The sequence below is a fragment of the Lactuca virosa genome, chromosome 4 (assembly GCF_052849685.1).
Source record: "Lactuca virosa cultivar CGN04683 chromosome 4, Lactuca_virosa_CGN04683_v6, whole genome shotgun sequence".
Taxonomy (NCBI): domain Eukaryota; kingdom Viridiplantae; phylum Streptophyta; class Magnoliopsida; order Asterales; family Asteraceae; genus Lactuca; species Lactuca virosa.
Window position 1 is genome coordinate 346,989,912 of NC_136429.1, and position 7,425 is coordinate 346,997,336.

The window sequence follows — 7,425 nt, forward strand, 5'->3', positions numbered from 1 at the left end:
GAGGAAAGCGGTAAAATGGACTTTTACCCAAAGGGTTGGACATCAGACTAGGATTCAAGTTTTGGATTGTGGACCAATTATTAATTAGATATTATTTGATGGTGTTAGCGCGAGGATTTTTCCAGATCAGCATTCCAAGATTTTAATTGAGAGATTCAGCAGCTTGAGGTGAGTTTCATCATTGTGTTTGGCGGGTCGAAGGAGCCAATGTCGGCTCATAGTTTATTATGATTAGGATGTGTGTTGTGTACGTAACTCTTCATGTATGAGATCTGGTATCTATACCGGGCGGGGCCCGATGCCAGGTAGGGCCTGATGATTATATTGTATGCTATTTATCTTTGTGATTATTTCATGTGTTTATGTGTTTATATGTATACCGGGCGGGGTCCTATGCCAGGCAGGGCCTGATGACTGACAGATCTGTTCCGATGGGGGCTCGATGTTGGGTAGGGCCCGATGTCGGGCGGGGCCTATTATATGTTTGATAGGTATGGTATGTGGTGTTTTGGGGAACTCACTAAGCTTCGTGCTTATGATTTTCAGTTAATGTTTCAGGTACTTTTGGTTCGAAGGGGAAGAGTTCGGGATGACTGCATTGCACACACCACATTGTTCCACATTTTATATGACTCTGATGTATTTGGATGTTTATTGACATACTCTAATTATACCATGGTTTTATGAACATTTTCTGTATGATGGTTTTATTATTTTAAAAATTGAAATTTTTGCCCTTAATTTTTGGGACATTACAAGTTGGTATCAGAGCCTTGGTTTGAGGGATTTGGTAGGTTTTTATAAAAGGAATGTTTTCCCAAAAGAAAGGGGTGCGGTATCTTTGTATGCCTATTGTATGAGCTTGTAGAAAGAGGTGTGGTGCATGTAATCGACCGAGCTCAAGTAAGTTTTCCCAAAATACGCGTACATGCTTATGTTATGCTTTGAATTGTGATTTCGTGAATCGCATGCTAGATTGGGTTAAGGATCTGATCAAAATTGCATGATAGAATGCTAGGAGAGTGCATTTGTATGCCTATTATATGAGCTTGTAGACTTAGATGCTAGTACTGATCAGTTAGTGATAGGATGACATGTTTAGGTTATGCTTGATTCTGATTACCCAATGGTCGAATGCTGCTTGCTTTGTGCTTTTTAGGGGTTCTCATTAGATTCTGCTAACTAGTAAGCCAATATGCTAAGTTACATATTATTGAGACTGAATAATTTTAGAAGGTTAGGTTTTAACTCTATTGCGTAGCTCTTGTTTGAGTCCAACCGTTGTAGTGTGAGACCTTTCATTTGAAGAATTATCTGGTGTTGGTAATATGCAATTGTATTTGTAAGCTTGATAGAGGGTGTTAGTGGGAGTTCCTTCTGCAGATGATGGCGGAGAGTGTGGGGTGATTGCCCTAGGAAATGTCTAGGAAGAGAATTAGTTCTAGGAGCCTTGTCTTGTTGAGGGTTGTATGTATGGATAAGGGAGTGACTTGTAGAATTCGGAGTTGTCCTTGAGGAAAGTACGGATAGATATGGAAGGTAGTATGGGCCCGTACTACTGGAAGCATAGGATCCGTACTCGAGTCAAGGAAAACCACGATGATACCAGGAAGCTTGTAGAGTATGGGATCCCTCAATGATTATTTATGTATGTTTTGATGGTTTGTGTGGTCTATTTTCAGTATGGTGGCCACACGAGGAGGTTCTAGTAGTGGTTCGGGTTCGGGCTCTGGAGTCGGATAGTTGCGGGAGTTCATTTCGTCTGAGATTACCTGCAACATACTTGAGCAGACTCTTGTTATCTTTGGTACGATCAAGGAGGGTATCAAGCAGGTTTTGGAGGAGCGCTTGGGATCTTTCTGTTCGGAGATGGTTACGTTGATGGGAGCTCACACGTTGACCTTCTGTGAGTTCTGGGCATGTGGGGCTCCGGAATACTTCGGGGAGAAGGACCCGATTATGAGTAGATGATGGTTAGCGGATGTCGCTAATGCTTTCCGCACTAGCATTTGTCCCGATGGGGAAAAGGTCAGACTTGCTTCCTGTCTTCTGAAAGACAGAGCTCGAGATTGTTGGGAGGAGGTTGGACACGCCATAGGGGACGAGGCGGTTGATTCGATGACATGGGCTAATTTTGTGATGAGATTTTGAGCTGAGTTTGCACCAGTGATTGAGGTGCAACAGTTAGCGAGGGAGTTCCAGGACATTTGCCAGACTACTGAGATGGTGGCTGAGATCACCGCGATGTTCTGCGAGATGGTATTGCTGGTTCCGCAATATGTGGTGGACGAGGAGATGAAGAAGTCGAGATACCATGGGATGTTGAGGAGTGATATCTAGTAGTTTGTGAGCCGATCCAGTTGTAGGACACTGTAGGATATGATTGTAAGAGCCAGAGAGAGGGGGATTGATTTAGAGATGGAGAGGAAGAGGCAGCCAGATTAGGCTCAGGGTTCAGGGAGTTCCGGCGAGAGGCCCAAGATATTTGATTCGAGATCAAGAGGCCAACATGGCCAGAGCCACTATGGCAAGTGCGACAAGACGCATGATGGGGCATGCAGGGCGGGTGGTTCTGGCTGCTTTAGGTGTTGCCGGACTGGTCATATTAGTAGAGATTGAACTGCTACTACCAACACCACCCTGGTATCTGATCTGATTTGCTTCCATTGCAATCATAGGGGCTATAAGAAGGCCAATTGTCCGAGTTTAGCAGTAGGAGGACCAGTTGTAGCACCCGCTCCAGCTACTCTACAAATTAATGATGGTCGTCAGGGCAAGGCGGATGTGCACGCCTGATGTGGTGACGGGTATGTATCTTCACCTTATCTCTTTTCGTATGTTGATTTTTCTACTTATGTTTATGTGTTTTGTTATAGGATCGTTCCTCGTGAATGGTATCTCTTCCCTGGTACAATTTAATTCGAGGGTTACCCGATATTTTGTATCTCTTGCGTTCAACAAGAGGTTTGTTAGAGCTCCAGGGGAGCTGGATTGTCCACTAGAGGTTGAGATTACAGATGATTGATATGTCTGGGTATCTAGGGGTCATCAGGATTGTATTCTAGAGATGTTCAGCGAGCAGTGTTCGATCGATTTGTTTCTTATCCCTTTGTGCGGGAACAAGGTCATTGTAGGGATGGATTGGTTAAGCCCCAATGGGGCAGTGATTGATTGCGAGCATCATAGGGTATGTATTCGGACCCTAAGTGGGGGAGATATAGTGATTCTAGGAGAGAGTTCTCAGTGTGAGCCGATTCTATGTTCAGCAGCTAGGTCCAGACGCCACCTTCATTAGAGTTGTTCCGGATATGTCACATATGTTATGGATACTCGGCAAAAGGGTAAGGTGACTGTGGATGAGGTGTCGATTATACGGGAGTACCCAGATGTGTTTTTAGAGGATTTTCCTGGAGTTCCTTCGGAGAAGCAGGTAGAGTTTAGGACTGACTTGGTTCCTGGTTCGGCTTCGATAGCCAAAGCATCGTATCAGTTAGCTCCTCCAGAGATGCAGGAGTTTTCTACACAGTTGCAGGAGCTGTTAGACAAGGGGTTCATTCGACAGAGTAGCTCGGCATGGGGAGCGTCGATCCTTTTTGTGAAGAAGAAGGATGGGTCACATCGGATGTGTATTGACTACCAGGAGCTGAATTAGATGATGGTAAAGAACCGTTATCCACTCCCAAGGATTGATGACTTGTTTAACCATCTTTAGGGTGCATCTTTGTTTTCCAAGATCGATCTACGTTCGGGTTATCATCAAATAAGGGTCAGAGAGGAGGATTGCAGACGAAGGCCTTCCGGACTCGTTATGGTCACTTCGAGTTCGTGGTGATGCCCTTTGGGCTCACCAATGCTCCATCCGCATTCATGGACCTCAAGAACCGCATACGCAGGCCAATCTTGGATCGGTTTGTGGTTGTATTTATTGATGACATCCTGGTCTATTCCAGGACCCAGGAGCTACATGAAGAGCATTTGAGGGAGGTTTTGGAGACGCTGAGGAGGGAGAGGTTGTATGCGAAGTTCTCCTTATGGTTATGCGAGGTGCAGTTTTTTGGGCACCTTGTCAACCAGAATGGTATTCTGGTCGATCCGGACAAGGTTGACGCCATGATGAGAAGGGAGGTTTTATTATTTTAAAAATTGAAATTTTTGGCCTTAATTTTTGGGACGTTACATCAGAGGGCCTATAAATTATAGCTCTCATCCAAATCTGACCAATTAGACTTCCAACTATCCTCCTAGTGGGTCTGAATGCTTACGACCAACTACCCCAAGAATCCAACACATACCAAAACAAAGGACTAACTATCATATCCATATAGTCGTACCCTATTAATACCTAGTCATCCAAATGTACATTGGAAATATAATGTTACGCAGCATATAGTGAAAGCACATGGATGATATGGAAAGTAGAAGATCACAACTCACGTCTTCGAAGGAATTGGCTTATATGAACCACCTAAATCATCATTAGGTGCAACTTAGTGACCAATACTAATTAGAGGTAAACCTTTTGCCTGAAACCCTTAATCCAACAAAGTTTGACAAAAAGTCAAACTAGTCGAAAGTTAATGGTCAACAACCAAAGTAAAAGTCAACTGTTAACGTCCATCTGCAGCGCAACATTGATCGTGTGTCATGACACTAGGCGACAAATTAGTCACAACACCTATTCAAGATTCGTGAGGTGACCGATCCTTGTTTGTGTCATGCTTTTGGTAGACCTTAGTCCTTCTATAAAGCACTTAATCCCATAATACCAAGGCTTAAACTTTGTAGAATCCTTCGAATAATGGTCATAATTGATAAAGTTTCTCACTTTATCCATATGAATGCCTCAAAACAAGTCCAACTCTAACCGTAGACCCAAGAGGGCTCCAAAATGTTACTAACTCCATCTAAAATGTCATGAAAGTTAACATCAACTTCTTTTCACCACAATGGGTCTGGAATAACATCATATACAATATTTGGGACCTGGAATATCCCCAAATCCATCAAAATTATCATGAAAGGTGTGACAACCCAAAAATCCTTGCCTTGTAAGTTCAGCCATTCAATCCAACTGGGTGTCAGACTCGTTCCTGCTATCTTTTAGCCTTGTTTAGAGTCTGTTTAAGGGTTCAAAGCTCCTTACATTCAAGCATCGGGTATAGGATTGAGTTGCGTAAGTTCTTCGCGTCGAAATCGAGTCGAACACTACATTAGAGGGAGTGTACGACCGTACACATGAGTGTACGGCCGTACACACATGTGTGTGCGGCCGTACACCCATGTTAGCCGTACACCCCCTCCATAAGAGTGATATCCTTCCATTTCTAAGCCATTTCTTCAGTTTCCAAGTCAAGAACATTGATTTCTCTCTCAACTATCATCGAGCTTTTCACCCCGATCTTCATGAATGTAAGCATTTCTTCCGTTTTGATTTGTTGTTATCCTTCTTAACCTAGTAACACCCTTTGATTTCATCCATGGAAATCATCTTTTGACTAGATCTTCAAATCTTCATCCATTTCACCAAGAACACCAAGAACACACACTTGTTCTTGGTGATTGTGAGCCCTCTTGAGCCTCCAAATCGTAAGTACTCCTTCCCCATGCTTAGTACATGTTAAGAACACTAGATTAACACCCTATAAACGACCAAAACTCAAGATCATAAGGAGTGTATGGCCGTACGCTCATGTGTGGCCGTACACCCCTCAAAACACCCCTAAAGGGCCTCCAAAGTGCAAACCTAGCTTCAACACTTGATGATCAATTGTGCCACAAGCTTCCCTATCATTAAAAGACCCTTTTGTGCACTTGTTACCATGACTGTACGGCCGTACACCCATGGCTGCACACTCCCTATAGTGGCCGTATACTCCCCTTAGATGAATCACATGTGATTCTAACACTTGGTCCAAGTGTTTCCTAGTCCCTAAAGGTGTTTTCTTGCATGTGGTTGCTTCTAAACACTATATTCATGCCAATATATGTCATTTAGGACTCGTTTGTGTCTCGGGACTTCATTCGTGGAACTTCTCATCCTTACGTGCATATTCGTTTGAATCACCCACATAAGGTGAGTTTATACCCCTGTAATCAATCTTTTAAATTGTTTTAAATCCTTTTAAGGGGGGGGGGGGGGGAATACAAGTTGAACACAATGATAATTGTGTAAATGTTTGTCATAAACATCTTTCAAAAGATTACTTATGTCTTTTATAAGTGATCAAAACATTTCAAAAACTCTTTTTAAGTTATGTTACTTTATAGTTTATAAAAATCCGTTTTTAAAAGTACAATCATAACTTAGTAGATAAATGAGTCTTTTCAATAACAGTTCAAGTAAACATACTAGTAAACTATAGTAGGTATAGTTTAGGGGTTCAGTTCATACTAGATGCTAGAACATATTATAAAGAGAATCAGGGAGGAAGATACAATACAACAGAGAGACACACTATACACTATAACAGAAAGAACATACTAAATGTTATAGCAGAAGAACAATACAGGATCTAATTATACCAATAATCACTAACTCATTGTTCTAAACAAAAGGTGATAGTAAATTTGGTATACATGATCATATAACATTAATGTGAATTTACACGACCTAGCAATTTGTTTGCGGAAGTCGTGTTTGGTCCCCAGAATCTCTTGCAGGGAGAGCGTATAGTATGGGTACTACTCATCACATTATGACCTTAATAAACAAACATGTTTTAAGGTAATCAGTACGTCAGGATGTCAATTCAAAAGACAACTGAGTACTTACATTTTCCCATTACTTTCATATTGTGACAGTTCCACTTGAAAGTTAATGCAAACTATTTTCGAGTTAAGATAGTTATAAACTAGGGAAAACTTACATCTTTTCAAACTACAAACAGAACAGTCGAGTCTAGTACATTCAGTAGAGAGGGGCCTATAATGCTAACTTTATGATTCCTTAGTTTATACATCAAGAATATATATTAATCGGATCCGACAGGTAGTAGTATGAGTGCTTTCCGCTTCATTTCCTGTTCCTTGTTTGGTTGTGGGCTTCGAGCAGATTCACCCAGCCTACTATCTATCTGATCTTAGCTATATATATGTTCTTATACACCAAGTAATCATAAGGGGTACCGGGTATGGGCCAGGTCATAGGACACTAATTCAATGCACCGTTTTCTAGTACAAAACATACTTTTCAAATAGAACAATTGGTATACAAAACTAGAAACTTACCAGTAATGGGTTTAATCCATTTTATTAAACCAGTATAAACTTAAAGGACCTTAGGTGGTTAATTCTATAATACCTTAGTTTATACATCAGGGTTATATATAATTAATACCCGATAGGTAGTTGGATGTGTGCTTTCCGCTTCATTTCCTGTTCCTTGTTTGTTTGTGGGCTTAGGGCAGATTCACACAATTAACTATC